We start from the raw sequence: 16,687 nt of genomic DNA on the forward strand, positions 1-16,687 counted from the left end.
CATAGCACATAAAGCCATATATGGTCTAGCCCCGGTTTATATAAAAGAACGCTTGGAGGTTTCTACTCCTGGACGCTCTCTGCGATCCTCAGAAGCACAATATTTGGCATGCTCTCGATATAAACTTTCCTTGAAAGGTGGTAGAGCCTTTTCAGTTCTTGTTCCGCAACTCTGGAATAGGTTACCTGTTCTCCTGCGTAGAGAATCTAACCTGCTCCATTTCCGGAAACTACTTAAGACTGATCTCTTTAAAGAAGCCTTAAACACTGAATAATCCCTCCAGATTATGTGTACCACCCACGCAGTGAACTGTCTATCGTGTTCAAGCGCTAAGAGACCTGGCGGTGATTTAGCGCTATAAAAATCGCAAATAACATAACAGAACATGACATATGACCCGAAGGCGTCTAGGCGCTGGCCACAAGAAAACAAATCACAACTGCCACATAGGAAAGAACGCCATAAGATTAGATGGTATAGAGCCCGGTTTTTAAATCTTTTCTAAAAAGCAAGAGATCTCGAGCTGATTTAAAATGGGTTGGGAGTGCATTCCACCACCTAGCTGTAATGTGATGAAAGCTTTTCCCTCCCCATCTCTGTAGACAGTAGTTAGGAACCTTAACATTATTAGCCGATGAGGAAAGAAGCATCCTGGAAGGTAGATACCATTGAAAAAGATTCTGCAAATACTCTGGGCCGATGCCATGTAAGGCCTTAAAGGCGATACACAAGGCTTTAAAGCAGATCCGCTTTATGATAGGCAGCCAGTGTAATTCATTCAAGGCATGAGTTGCAAGCGCCCACCAACAGTCCATTACAATAATCCAGCTTAGACATAACCAGCGCTGCCATCACTGTTCTTTGCTGTTCAACTGGAATAAAAGGGAATATTTTTCAAAGAATACGAAGGGTATAGTAGGTGGAGGATGTCAACATATTTATGTGTTGGGAGAAACCAAGTGAAGAATCAATAATAACACCAAGGTTTTTAGCCTTTAGTACCGGGAGCGGAGTGGGGCTGAGCTCGGTGGGCCACCAGTCAGCAGACCACACCGAAGCATCCTTTCCGAATATCAATACCTCGGTCTTATTTGAACTAAGCTTTAAACAGTTGGCGTCCATCCATCTGCTGACATCGCTCATGCATTTTTGAAAATTAGAAGCTGACTTAGAAATATTACTAGAAACAGACACATTAATCTGTGTATCGTCAGCATAAGAAACTAAATTAAAACCATGACTTCTTATGAGATTAGCAAGGGGGGGCTACATAAACATTAAAAAGAGTAGGGCTTAGGGAGGAGCCCTGGGGAACCCCACAAGGAAGTCTAAATTCTTCCGACTTAAATCCTCCTACTTCAACATACTGACTTCTCTGGGTTAAAAAGGAGGTCAGCAGAGCAAGAGCAGTCCCTCCCACACCAGCTGCTTGAAGGCGGTGGATAAGAAGACCATGATCCACCGTGTCGAAGGCGGCCGAAAAATCAAGGAGGATCAATACAGCAATACCTCCTTAGTCGACCGCCTTCCTGACATCCACAGTGGCAGTAATAAGAGCCAGCTCAGTACTGCAAGATGTTCTAAATCCAAATTGAGAGGAATCCAGTTTAAAGTTTTTCTCGAGATAGAGGGAAAGATAAAGGTTCATGTGTTTTTCCAAAACCTTAGCCGGTAGGGGGAGGCGAGCAATAGGACGATAGTTACCTGTCTCTGCTTTGCCCAAATTGGGTTTTTTTAAATGTGGCAGGATCGAGGTCTGCTTCCAGGGTAAAGGAAACACACCATACTCCAAAGCCATATTTAAGACTAGTGTGAGTTGCTGTGATATTAAATCTGCTGCTATGCCAATCACCCTAGGAGGACAAGGATCCAGGGGAGAGCCGGATTTTATCGTGGCTAACAGATTATAGGTTAGCTCAGTAGATAGTATAGGGAACTAATTAAAAGAAAAATCGGTATCAATATAATTAAGGCCTTGAATGGGAATGAGCAATGTGATGGTCTAAAATGGGTTTTTGTGGCTTTGAGAGTCCTTGACTGGAAAAGGTATCGAAGATATCAGATACTTTCTTATGAAATGCTAAGGCCAGTTTGTTACAGAACTGCTGATCTATTGAATTACCATCGATACTAGGAGAATTACTTAACTTAAGCACCGTAAGCACATCCTGCCCGAGTCGTCAAATAGAGTGACCACCAACTGTATGTCATCCGCAAATGATACCACAGTTAATCCTCTGTTCTTGGCTACTGCTGCCAGGTGTTGGATATAGCTGTTAAATAATCAAAGGGCTCAGGGCAGAGACCTGAGGAACCCCCTGGCGTTCAGCATGCAACTGAGAGCAGAAGGTGGGACAGATACTTTGAAGGACCTCTAAGCTAAAAAGGAGGTGCCAATATCCTTAAAGCGCTGCATTGAGATGTGATGGGATACTGTATTGAATACAGTGATGAGGTCCAATAGAATAAGAGCTGAGGTCCGTCCAGCATCCAAAGAGCACCTCAGATTTTCTGTTATATCCAGGAGGGCAGTTTCAGTGCTATGGCATGGACGAAAGCCATTTTTAAAGGGTTCCAACAGATTGTTAGCTTCGGTGAATGGAGTGAGGATGGAATTAATGTAGGCTCTGGTGATTTTAGATACCAACGGGCGGAGATAGAAGGGCAATACTTCTCCAGTTTAGAAGCACCCAGCATAGGTTGTTTTAGCAGAGGAACCACCTTGGCATGTTCCTAGGCCAGGGAGACTACTGCAGAGGACATAGATAGATTAATAAGATTGCATCAAGGAGAGAGAAGCTTCAGTAGAAATTTCTGAAAGAGCTCAGGTTTGAGAGGGTCCACTGGGGATTTACGTTTATTGCAGATGGTGCACATCGCTTCTTGAGAGAGCACCGGGAAACCAGAAAGTATAGGGGCACCACTGGGCCAAGGCTAAGTACCTGTACTAATCAGGGTGTGGGCGCAAGTCCTATAGATTTCATCAACCTTCTTAATAAAGAAGGCGAAGAGGGCCTCACATTGGTGATTAGAGGAAGGGGAGGATGCTGTAGGTTAATCTGCGGATTTTAAATCTTTAAGTAATGCAAAGATACATTTTTCAGGATTGCTGCTGTTTCTGCTTGTAGCTGCAAAATATGCAGCTCTTTCCTTCTGGATGGGTTTATGATAGCTCTTGATAGCTGCTACGTATTGTGTTTTCAGGGCTAGATCATAGTCCCGTCTTCACCCCTGTTCCAGGGTTTTACGCGTTTTCCGAGCAGTGGCCAGATTATCGTTGTACCACAGGCTTGACTGGGTTCTGCAACTCTGGGACAATCTGATGGGAATAAAGGTGTCAAGAGAGTTTGTGAGCCAATCAGATAGAATACCATCAGACCAATCGGGGTTGTGCACAGCTAGAGGGCACAACATTGCTCAGTATCCAATTTATGCCAAGGGCGCTTTAAGATAGATTTGCAAGTTGTGTCCTCGGAAGGTCCTACTCCCTGTAATGCCATGGAGATCAGGTAGTGGTCAGACTAACTCATAGGGAGGGGCGTGTTGTCTGTGAGAGAAGGTAGGTTGGAGAAGATAGGGTCCAACAGATGCCCAGGTGAGTGAGTACAGATAGGAACCCACTGCATGAGTTGGAAGGCGGGAAGATCAGCTAAAAAATTGCTTATCTCACAGTCTTGACTAGCTTCTAACTGCAGGTTAAGGTCTCCGATAATGCTAAAGTTGGCCGATCTAATGGAAAATAGCCCCGACGCAGTGATGAGGGCGTCCCTGAAAATTTTTGAGGGTACTGTTCGACAATAGATCAGGAGCCCGGATAGTGTGCAATTGGCAATGAAGGGGATTTTTAAGTGTGCACATTCACAGCCCACTAAGGCCTCTTTAGTCAGGGTGCAGATTAAGAAAGTCCTAAAAATGATAACAATACCACCACCCGGGTCCTTTTGTTGAGTGTTACAATTTTATAGCCCTGGGGCAGGGCCAAACGCCGCTCTGCCACCGTGCTGGCAGGGAGCCATGTCTCCGTGAGAAAGAAGATATCTGGGGCCCCATAATGGATAAGATCGGACACTTCAGCAAAGTGCTTCAATGGGGAGCGGCAATTGAAGATCACAAAAAAACAGATGTGAGTTGTGCGGCTGCCAAAGAGTTAAAACTGCATTGCATACAGAAAAAGAAGCCATCCACCGGGCTGCAGAGTTGGTGAGCACACAGACTTACCCCTTTGCCAATAGTTACAAGGTCATCCCGCAAATAAGCCTGTGTAGTGCTGGCGAAAACAGCAGCATTCCTGGAGTCTGGCATTTTCCAGGCGCGGACAGGCACAGACAGGCTTGCCTTTGGCACGCCTTTGGTGCGCAAGCGGCGCGTCGATGCCCATCCCCACCACGGCAGGCATAAAATGGCCGGGGCACAACTGGCTCCTTCCGGTCGAGCACCTGACTAGATAAGGAACAACCAATGATGTTTTAGCCTGGCCATGACTGCGCGGAAGCCCAATGAGCCAAATACAGTGAAATACTGTGAATTTCCGCACAGCAGTTAAAAAACCAAGGAATTGCCAAAGATAAAATTCGGGAGTAGCAGCAGCATCAGGTAGGAAGTTTAAAAGAACAACAAGTTTCGGCAGAAGCCTTAGTCATGAAACTGATGCCTTTTTTAATTTCATTTAAACCACTACAAACCAATCATTGTGAAACAAAAAACCATTAGACATAAATGAAGGACTGGAGCACTACAGCTCTACATCCCGCCATCTTGGAGTGTTTACTAATCACAGTATATATTGCTAAGTAGCATTTCAAGCATATTTATGCTAACATCAAGCGGGTATTAAACACTGTGAGAAGTAAAAAATATCAAAGATAATCTATATATATAAAAAATAATGTATGTCTGTCTGTCTGTCTGCCTGTTTGCCCTTAATGCTTTACTACACCATTCATCCGATCGCCATGAAACTTTGGGAAGTTGTTGAGTACACTCCAGTGAAGGTTTCTGGTATAACATTTTTTAAAATATCAGCCCCCAAGGGCCCTCATAATCTTTCCAATATCGCGCGGAATTACAAAAATCATCAGTGGCTCAGTGCACGTGCTATATTAGCAGCTACGAACAACGATGTAAATGCCATCAATTTCAGCATTCAAAACGAAATACCAGGCGAAGCGACAACATATAAGTCCATCGATACAATGATGAATCAAGACGAAGTTGTCAATTACCCAACGGAATTCTTGAATTCACTGGATTTGCCCAGTATGCCACCGCACATTTTGACATTGAAAATTGGCGTGCCTATCATTCTTCTTCGAAACATCAATCCACCAAGACTTTGCAACGGTACAAGACTTTCAGTGAAAAGATGATTAACAATGTCATCGAAGCTACAATTTTGAATGGGAAATTCAAGGGAGAAGATGTACTGTTGCCACGTATTCCAATGATTCCAACAGATATGCCATTTGAATTCAAACGTTTACAGTTTCCGGTGCGACTCGCTTTTGCAATGACCATCAACAAAGCACAATGGCAATCGCTGCAAGTGTGTGGACTACATTTGGAGAATCCGTGCTTCTCACATGGACAACTGTATGTGGCCAGCTCACGCGTCGGGAAACCTTCTGATTTATTCGTGTACGCACCAGACGGAAAAACAAGAAATATCGTGTATCCACAAGCACTCGAATAAATAAATAGAATTAAAACAACACTTTGAAATGTTTTCCATATTAAAATGAATAAGTTTCAATAAAAATGACACAATGTAAATTGAATGTTATCATAACAAGTTTCCTTGAATTTCCTTTCTTCTGAGATTGCAGCAACGCGCGACGGGTAAGCTAGTCACAAATAAAAATTGTATGTGTCCTTGAACAAATATTGTATTGCATTATAGCTTTTTACTGTTCTATGAGGTTATTCAAATACCTTATGTGGGAAAAGGCAAATAAAAGTATACGTAATCAAGCATCATTTGGCATTTAGGAGATTTCCTTTAACTTTGATCTGTTCAAGCCCTAGAGGGTCCTTGACATCATATGATAATGTCCCTATTATTTTATATCCTAGTGGATAAATACAATAACTGACAAACAATTAGTGAAAATGTATACCCAAATTGAATGCCTCCTTCAGAATTGTTTACTTAGTCGGTCCTCCTCAAAGTAATCCATCCTCACATACATTTGCAAGGAAAATCAATGTCATCCTGTCCTTCATTGTTTATCATGTAAAGAAAATATTTTGTGATAATATTAAAAACATTTATTCATTGTATCATTATACTTATGTTTTTGTACATGGATAAACCCACTGTATCTCAGTTTAGTTTCATCCCTTTGATGCTCGTTCTCAAAGTGTTTGGGTACCGAATACGTGACAACTGAATTACATATTGTTCTCCTGTGCTGCAATATTCTCTTATGCAGTGGGAGAGTGGTGCTTTCTATGTGTACTTTTTGAAGCACAGACACGTCAGTAAGTAGACCACAGAACTAGTCTTGCAGGTGATAATTTATTTTATTGCAACTCTTTGCCTACATGAAGTGCTGTACTCAGTGAGAATATTTCCCTGTCGGTAGGTGTTGCCGCTTTTGCACTTCAATAAAACATATTTGGGTTTCAACCATGTCTCAGGCTGTTTAATGTTGTTGTACTCACTTTGACAAGACAGGTCAGCATTGACCTCACTCGTCTGTAGTTTATTAATGGGTGTCTGGGAAAGTTTATTCCTATTAGTGGTCCCACAAACAAAAGCCAAAGCTGTTCAGGGCAGGTCTAACTTGTATGTTGTTGTGCTTGAAGGTTGTTATAAATCTTTGTTCTGTCTCACCCTGCCTCCCCTCCCTTCTTTTCCTTTCCTTTTTGTTATAAAGCGCTTCTTCATGTTTACAATTGTGTGCCCTCCCTTGAGGTATGCCATTGGTGTATCCTCTCTGTCTGAAGCGAGATACCATTTCTGCTTCTGTCATAGCATATTCAGTTTCTGTGTTACATATTCTTCTTGCTCTGTATAGCTCCCAAAAAGTGATATTTCTTATAAGGGAGCTACAATGAAAGCTAGGGCGTGTAGTGTATTATCACTATCAATGGGCTGTCTAAAAAGTGTGGTAATAATTTTCTGGTCACACACACGTCCAAAACACTCTAATTCACTTTTACTGATTTTGTGAGTAAAACAGAGGGTTAGGTCATTGTTGTTCAGGCACGGCTGATGAGTGGGAGCATGCTGGAAACTGCAAAGCAAACTAAAGGAGATTCATATCCAGTGTGCCCCTGACAAGCAGTAGGAAGGAGACGGGAGGTGAGACTTGTGAGCATGGAGTTGGAGGAACCTTGTTATGAAGATAAGACTCCAGGTAAGAGCTGAAGAATCTTTAGTCCAGCTTCCACCACCAGCAGGTACAAGTCAGCTGAACGCAGCTGTAGAATGTTGGTTCAACAAACAGTTAGAATGTTCCAAGGGCAGGGAGAGGGATAAGGGGATAAACCAAGTGAGTTACAGAACACCTCCCAAGGCAGGAAGGAAAGAAGAAGAAAAGGAGTGAGAGAGAGAGAAGAACAAGAAAATGGAAGAAAATTAGAATAAGGAAGATTAATGCTACAGAAGAATGCTACAACAACAGCAAGCAATTTTGAAGACCAAGAGTGGTCAAGATATGTTTAACCAACTTTGTGCCAAACTGGACAACCACTGTACCTGGATGACATGCGAGGAGACATGGAGTGTTTTGCTATCAGACCTGCGTACTCCTGAACAATTTGGGGAGTCTTGCATTTTACCACCTTGTGCCTCCCCCAAGTTTGTCCATTTTCCAACTGGACTACGTTTCTTCCTACCCTTGTTATCTTGAGTGGTTCAGAAAAACAGGAATAGCTCTCTCTGCTTGCATTAGGAAGGTCGATGCGTACCAATTCACCTGGACTGAGCAAATGTATTTTGACATTCTTAGGGGCCCATTAGAATGGAAACCGGACCGCCCGCCATAAAGGCGGCGGTCCCGTGGGGGCCATTAGGATGCGCCTGCCACACTGGCGGGCGAGTCCCGCATTTTTAACACTGCGGCGAGTGGTGCTGAAAGCAACGCCCGCTACAATGCTAAAAATGCACATTGTGCACTTCAATGCACAACGTGACGGGCACCGTGCGGTGCCTGTCATGTTGTACAGTGAGGTGCAGGGGGTATCATAGGTACCCCCCCATGTGCACCCCCACCCCCTGGAGTCCCTGGGGGCCCGCAACGGGCCCCCAAAGGACATTCCCACATGGCCCCGCCTTCACCATAATATGGATGGCGGTGTCTAACAGACACCGCCACCATATGAATCCCTTTTCCGCCTGGTCAACTCCTTGACTGGGCGGAGAAGCAGCGGACGGTCTTTCCGTCCGCCGCGGACCCCCCGTCATAGTAATATGGCGGGGTGAAATGGGTTGTGGGCGGGGAAGGATGTCGGGTGGATCGCCACCGCTCGCATGGCGGTGGCGATCCGCCTGACATCCTAATGGGGCCCCTAGGGTAGTCATATCTTGTTTTGTATTTATGTTGTTGTAATCCAATCCTTCTGGCAATGTCTACGGCACATGGGCTGTTTTTACGTATCCATCCAGCAGTGAGGTTGGTTTTAGGCTTCCTTCCCTTTAAAAAGATAATCGGAGACACCCCTGTGACACTATTAGGTGCAGTTCTGTACGCCCAAATCATTTCTTGCAAGGATGATTTGGCTGATACATTTGTTATTTCTGCTCTTTGGAGGCATTCTTTAATAACTTTGTTCATGCGTTCGACTAGCCCATTAGCCCTGGGCAATATATTGCGGCTTTCTGATGAGAAATGCGTAAGTCTGAAAGGAAATCCTTCATGAGAGCAGATGTAAATTGGACATCATTGTCAGTTTCAATGGTATCTGGTATGCCTTCTTCATAAAAAGAGTATTTTAGAAATTGAATGAGGGACTTGGTGTCAATTTGGTTTACACATTTTGTAATCACCTAAGTGTGGTAGTCTATGAGAACCAAAATGAATTGTTCATTTAGATGTTTAAGGTTTAATGGGACAATAATGTCTAAAGCAAGTTCCGACCATGGTTGAGTAGGAACGTGAACAAGGGACAAAGGAGGTTTTCTGACTGTAAATGTTTTATCACTTTTGGCACACTCATTACAGTTTTTGAATAACTCTTCAACTATAGCCTTCATTCCTGGCCACCAGTATTCCTCACGTACCTTGCCTTTAGTTAGGCTACGACCCACGCTACACTGTAGTCCTCAACGAATATAAAAGGGACATCCTCCATGCCAAGACCGAATACTTCTCGGGGAGGATCCTTGCCGCAGAGAATCAGCCAAGAGAAACTTTTGCCACTGTACGGGAGCTGGCTTCCTCTGACAGGATATCCCTCAAAACCCCCCCTCTCAGCTTTTGTGCGACTCCCTCAACAAATTCTTTGTTGAGAAAGTCTCATTGATCAAGGCCAACATACCCCCCCGTCCCCTTCCTTCTGTGATTTCCAGCCTCCTCCCAATAGGTCCACCCTCACCCATGTACAGCCGTTGACCAAAGAAACCCTTTTTCCCCTCTTGGCTCGTGTTAAGTCAGGATCCCCTGCTGATATTTGTCCACCCCACATCCTGAGTAAAATTTTCTCTGATTCGTTCTTACCCCCCCCCCCCCACCTTTATGAATGATTCCCTTAGACAAGGTATAGTCCCTACTCCTCATAATGCAGCCACCATCATCCCCATCCTAAAGAAGCCTGGGGCTGATCCCTCCCTTCCTGCAAATTACCGGCCAATTTCCCTCCTCCCTTACCTGGGCAAGGTCCTCGAGTCCTATGTCACCCAGGTACTCAGCTCCTTTGTGGAAGATAGTAAGTAAGTAATTTCTTTGTTGCATGATTAATAAAAATCTTTGCAATAACACTTTATAAGAAGATAGTGGGTATCTTGCCTCTTGCCAGTCCGGCTTCCACCCTCGACATTCGACCGAGAAGGTCGTCATCTCTGTTCTAGGCCAGCTCAGGGAGGGACTGGATACTAACACCCCTCAGGCCCTCGTCCTTCTAGATCTGTCCGCCGCCTTTGACACGGTTGACCATTCAATTCTTTTGTCCCGTGTCAAGGCGGCGGGCTTGGGGGGTTCGATACTGGCCTGGCTGGGCTCCTTCCTGAGTGACCGGACCCAGGCCGTCCATCTGGCTGACTTTTCTGCTCTCCCTTGTAAAGTGCAGTGTGGTGTTCCCCAAGGGTCCTCCCTTTCCCCTTTATTGTTTAATTTGTATATCTTTCCCCTTGTTTTTGCATTACAACAGATGGAGGTCACGGTGTATAACTACGCCGATGACCTCCAGCTCATTTTTAATCTTTCCTCCTCACCATCCGTCATCCGCAGTTTCCAATCAGTCATGCTGTTTATCCGGGATTGGATGAGTTGTAACCAACTCAAACTCAACCCGGATAAGACTGAGTTAGTCTTGACCGGTGGCAGTGGCAGCCCCTGGTCCCCCACTTTTTGGCCCTCCTCTCTTGGTCCCCCTCCTTCTCCCTCAGTCTCAGTCAAAACACTAGGCATTACATTAAATCAACATCTCACACTTCACTCCCAGATCAGTTCTGTTGTTTCCTCTTGTTTTTTCATTCTCCGCATTGTCTGGAAGATCTCTAGGTTCTTTTCTCCCCCGGCCCTTAAGCTGATCCTTATGGCAATGGTTCTATCGCGGCTGGACTACGGGAACATCGTGTATAACGGTGTTCCCGCTTACGCCCTTCAACGCCTCCAGTTAGTGCAGAATCAGGCCGCCTGCCTGATCCATGGCTTACCTAAATTCCATCATGCCACCCTATTACTTAAAGCACTACACTGGCTGCCTATTAAAGAGCGGTCTCTTTTTAAGATGGGCTGTATGACTTTTCAAGCCCGCGCAGGGACGGCCCCCGCCTTCATTTCCTCTGCAATCCAGGCTTATCACCCTACCAGAGAGCTGCGCTCTTCCTCTAAATACCTTCTCTCGGTTCCTCGCTTTAAGAAACGCAGAATGGGAGGCTTGAAATTTTCCGTCCTGGCCCCTTCATTTTGGAACACTCTCCCGCTCGCCATGAGATCGGCTACCTCCTACATGGAGTTCGGTAGAACCCTTAAAACTTTTCTTTTCCGGCAAGCCTTTTTGTCCTAGGCACCCGTCTTCCTGCCCGTGGTATTAGCATCCTCCAGCGCCAAGGAACCGCATGGTATACGTGCGCTTTACAAATTCTTTTAAATTCAATTCAAAATACGACCCAAGTGTCCTATGTGTGCTACGATTGCGATTTTGCTTCTGACTCTAATGTGAGGTACCATCTTTTCTCCCAAATAAATAGCATCATCAATAATACTCAGTTCAAGTCTTACTCCACAAAATTTCTTGAGAGTTTCAGGTAAGGCATTCCAGTTGTCAGGCCATCCATTTCTAATGTATTCCTTTAAAGGAGCTACTGTTTTGTCAAGCACATTGCAGTCCTCTCAAATTGCCTCGTCCAAGCCTGCTACTTCTAAAATCACGTCTCAGTCTTCTTCCTCTTGAGTGTCTCCACTTGCTTTACGAGGAGCATGTGACAGGAAATCAGCTACAAATTTGTGTTTGCCAGGTACATATTCTACTTTGAAATTGTAGCTTTCTCACCCAAAAATCCATTTGGCTATTCTCGGTGTAGTCCTGGTAGAACCATTGGTTGTGAACACATAGGTGAGGGGTTTGAGGTCTGTTATGCCAGTGAAAGGTATACCCCATAAAAATCATCTAAGGTCTGATGGCCCAAAAGCATGCCATAGCCTCTTTTTCTACTATGGAGTAGTGTTGTTCAGCTCCTTTTAATGTCCTTGAGGCAAAAGGAACAACTTACTCTTTGCCCCCTACCCTCTGGGTGAAGCTGGCTCCCAACCCTTTATTGATGGCATCTGTGGAAAGATAGGTAGTTTTGGTAGGATCAAATCTGCCTAAGAAAGGTGCATTGGTGATGCATGACTTGATTGCCATGAATGCTGTTTGGCAGTCTTTGTCCCATACAAAGGGTTTTTTGGCTCTGAGTAGATTGCATAAAGGTTCTACTCGGCTAGTTTTGTATACATTTTGAATAGTACTCGGATAGGCCTAAAAAGGACTTAAGTTCTTCCACATTGGTAGGAGCAAGAGTATTAAGGATGGCATTGACTAAATTCATTTTGGGCTTGATACCATCACAGGAAATAGTGTGGCCTAGGTATTTGACAGAGATTGCTCCAATTTTACACTTCTCTTTTTTAGAGTTAGGCCAGCTTTACTCAACTTGTGTAGGACTTGTCTCAACATGTCATCATGCTCTTTTATATCTTTCCCATGTATGAGGATATCATCTTGGAAGCACATAGTGCCCGGGACATCTTAGAGAACATGTTGCATCATTCTTTGGAATGCAACAGCAGCCAAGGCCTATCCAAAGGGCATGAGAAGAAACTGGAATGCCCCTACGGGAGTGATAAACGAGGTGTAGATGGCGACACTCAGGATGCAGTTCCACCTGGTGGTAGAACAAGGGTAGGTCAAGGACACAAAAAAAATGTCATCCTTGATTAGAGTTCAGATCTCATGTATCCTTCGTAGAGGATGCCTATCTACCCAGATATTCTTGTTTAGGTCTCTGAGGTCAATGCGGAGCCTCACATCCTTGCTAGCTGATTGGGACATCATGACAATGGGAGCTTTTGGATCCCTTTTCTGTGATATACACTTTACCCACTGTGCTCCTACCTTTATATCCAAACAACATGGTGCCTACACGTGAATGGGATTACCAGTGTATCCTCCTGGTCCAATGTCAGTGGGTTGAAGGCTACTTAGTCTGTTAGGGTACATTACTTTAAAAGCTTTACCTTCCAGTAGGGTGTACGGTGAACATGAGTCTGCATAGACTTTGACCTGTTTGTTGTCTAAAGTGATGCAACAATCAGAAAACTTGACAATGTCCTCTTTGTTTTCTAACTGGAAAATGAGTTTGGTCTCCACAGGTGTAGTTTGTTCAATCAAGGAAACTGTTTTTTTTCACGGCCATCACGGCATACTCAGGCCAAATGTCCTTTCCATCTGCATTTCTGACACAGTACATTCTTGACAGGACAGGAAGGGTTGTTCGCCAGATATGCTGGGTTACCAACCCTGTAGCATTTGGTTTGAAAACTTGCACCGCCATGGTTCTTTTGTGTATGATCTTTATCTAGCTTGAGACTCTCGGTTACTCTCTTGTTTAGAGATGGCATTGACTTCATTGCATGAATCTGCACCAACCCTCATCTCTTTTATGCATTCTGCAGTATGGTCAATTCCCAATGCAATTTCAATGGATGGTTTGAGATCAGGATTCCCTGCCAATAGTTTCTCCTGTATTTTGTGGTTGTTAGTACAACTAACTAATTGGTGAGGGATGATGTTGTACCCTCAAAATCACAAGTGTTGGATAAACCCTTTAATACAGCAATGTAGGATCTAACTTTCTCATTTTTGCTTTGCACTCTAGAGAAAAATGTGTGCCTTTCTAACACCACATTTATGGCTTGACCAAAATATTTTCCAACTTGTTTACTGCTTCTAAATAAACATTGACGTCTCTATCACCTTCATCAACCTGTTGTTTGGTATCTTTAAAATTATTAAAGGTTTTGCAGCCTTCAATTGCCAAATTGTGTAGAAGAATGTGTTGTTTCCCGAACTTGGAAAATGTGTCCCCTCCAATAGCTATTAGATATGACTTCCTTCTATTCCTTCTGGGGAATGTTTGGTTCTCCATCTTCATTTAAGAAAGGAGGTGGTAAGGACATATTTAGAGCAGCCATGGTGCACAAGGGAAATCACTGGATAGAAATATGGAAAGCCAGTAAAGAATGAGCTCAAACTAATTAATGAGATGACAAACAAACTACTGTGCCTGTCAGTGAGTGCAACAGTGACTGGCAAGCTTTCTGTGCCCATCAGCAAAAGGTAAATGACTGAGGAACAACTGAAACAGAGAACATTAACAGCTGAGCCCGTCAACGAAGAAATTAGAAGAATGACGGGCAGCTGTGCCCATCAGCAAATGATGTAGAATATTGACGAGCAGCTGTGCTCATCAGCAAAAAATTGAGGAGATTGACAAGCTTCTGTGTATGTCAGTGAAACAAGGAGGAGCGACTGGAGCATCAACAAAAGAAATTAGCTGTGCTGATCAGAAAAGAAAAACAGAGACTGGCGAACTTGCTGTGCCCATCAGCGAAGAATGTAGGAGAATGACAAGCAGCTGTGTTTGTCAGCTGAGAAAGTGGAGGAAAGGTGGAGCCGGAGGCCGTCTCTGTGGTGTTCCGGCCCTTGCCAGGGGAACGACATCGTTGATCGAGCCAATCAGGTGTGATGGAGAACTAGGGCGGAGATCTGCTCAATACAGGTGGAGCTGCACTGCGTCACTGCAGCGGTCGCACCCCACAGCGTGAAGACAAGCGAGGCAGGAAGAGCGAGGCTTCAGTGAGTGCCAGCGGCTGGTCAACAAAGAGAGAAACACCTCCGTGTAGAAGAGCGAGGCAGGATGGTTAGGCTATGATGAGTACCAGCGGCTGAGCAAGGAAAGGTAAGACACTGCACGTATCCATCATGAGGTGCACACTCACCCTACACCATTAAGTAGAGTAACACTGGGAGCGTGATGCTGAGGTGAAATCCAGCGGTCGGGCGGTGAAGAGAGAAACACTTCTGTGTTGACGAGAGAGGCAGGGGGGTGATGCTGAGGTGAGAGCTGATGTCTGGCGAAGGAAAAAGAAAACACCTCACATTTCCGTATTGATTCAAACCAAAAAACTCCCAGCATAAAGTAGAGGCAAAGGAATGGTGTCTCTCCGGAGTATCAGAGGTGAAATGAGGGAAAGGCTGAGCTCTTCAAATTGGAGAAGGGAGAAATCCCTTACGTAAATTTACCGTACCTTAAGGCAGAATCGTAGATAAGAAGATCATCTTGTGGTACCGCTGTCTGGAGTACTGCTCTACCATCGTAGGGACAGCTGGGGATGGTGGTGTGGCTGCCCCCTCGCAGCAAGTTGTCACCAGTGTTAAGAAGACAAGATGGTAGGTAAGAGCTGAAGAATCTGTGTTCCGTCTTCCACCACCAACAGGTTCCAGTCAGCTGAAGGCAGCTGTAGAATTTTGGTTCAACAAACAGTGAGAATGTTCCAAAGGCAGGGCGAGGGCAGGGGTGAGGGAAAAGGGGATAAACTAAGTGAGTTACAACAAACATCTTCCTTGTGATGAGCTCCCCCAGTAAGTGAACACCCATGGCTAGCTGGGAGTCAAACATATATTTTATTAGCTTCCCCTATATTTTCTCATTAGGGCGATCTCAGTCATTGTTGTGGAAATCTCTACGTATATGTGAAAAATGATCAGTATTAATTTAATTCTTGTAAATTTACGATCATATTTCTTCACCCCCTGATTTTAGGGGTGGGGACACGTAAGTCTACACTTAGGTGTAGGCCTATAGTCAGAAATGATGACTAGCATAAAAGTGTAGATTTAAATGGAAGTGCAAGAATAGAATTTCATGTGAGTAAACTTACATGTGTAAATTTACATTGTGAAAAAAGCCCCTAAGGTTTATGATTATGGCAGTGTGTACATAGGATTAATTAAAAAAAATTTACTCCAGTTTTCTACAGTGATCAAGATGAAATGCAGGCATTTGGAAGAGTTCACTGATCTAAAGATATGATGTAAGTGATGCATTTAAAATTATTACGTGAGTCCTTGATGAAGCAAAATATATAGGTATTTTTAACTGTAGCACCTTTCTAATCAAGCTCTATTTGTAACTAGTCAGCTGATGAATGTAACGTAAAAGTGACACAATATCAATGTAAGAACAACATTAATTATAGTCAAAAGCCACTTTATTCGATTAATAAAAATCATAAAAGTATACTATATAAAACATCTCCACATATTACATACAATCTCGCAAAATCAGTTAAAAACAATTTAACAAATTCATTTATGCTTTAATACTTTCAATAGTGCATGTGACTGTTGTACCAGCCAATCTTATTTCCCTTCTCCGAACAGCCCCAACAAAAAAATTTGCAACACAGAAAATAGAAAATGGCTGTTCCAGTAATTGCAGATAAAATAATGCTGGTTTAACCTGTATGAACCCTTTATCTTTCAGCAATGGTAATATATACTTTTTCCTAATTCCAGTATAAAAGGTACAAAAAAAAGTAAAGTGCATGGTATCCTGAATTGAATGACCATCACACTTACACAGTGCAGCATCCTCTGGCCTACACCACCCTATAGCTTCACTTAAGATGAGGTGGATCTGGTTAAATCGGAATCTGGTTAATAACCACCGATGAAATGGTTTTGTTATAATTCTCAGGTAAGGCTGCAAAGATAAACATTTGATTAGCAAGTAATGAGCCCTTAACATAGGCTTTCTTAACTGTAAAGATTCACGCTCTTGTTCCCTATATCTGAGAAAATTGGCTTTCACCCAGTTTATATCAGCTTTTACCAGTCCCTCTGGGTTTAAAAAAATCTCTGGATGCCCCAGATTCCTGGACATCACTTTAATAAAGGACAGCCACTGTATTTCCTTTGATTTCGCTAGGTTCACACAGTCCCTTAAGATCTTATGATTTAAAGTAAGCTTTGGGTTCAG

The sequence above is a fragment of the Lissotriton helveticus genome, chromosome 4_1 (genome assembly GCF_964261635.1).
Source record: "Lissotriton helveticus chromosome 4_1, aLisHel1.1, whole genome shotgun sequence".
Lineage (NCBI taxonomy): Eukaryota > Metazoa > Chordata > Amphibia > Caudata > Salamandridae > Lissotriton > Lissotriton helveticus.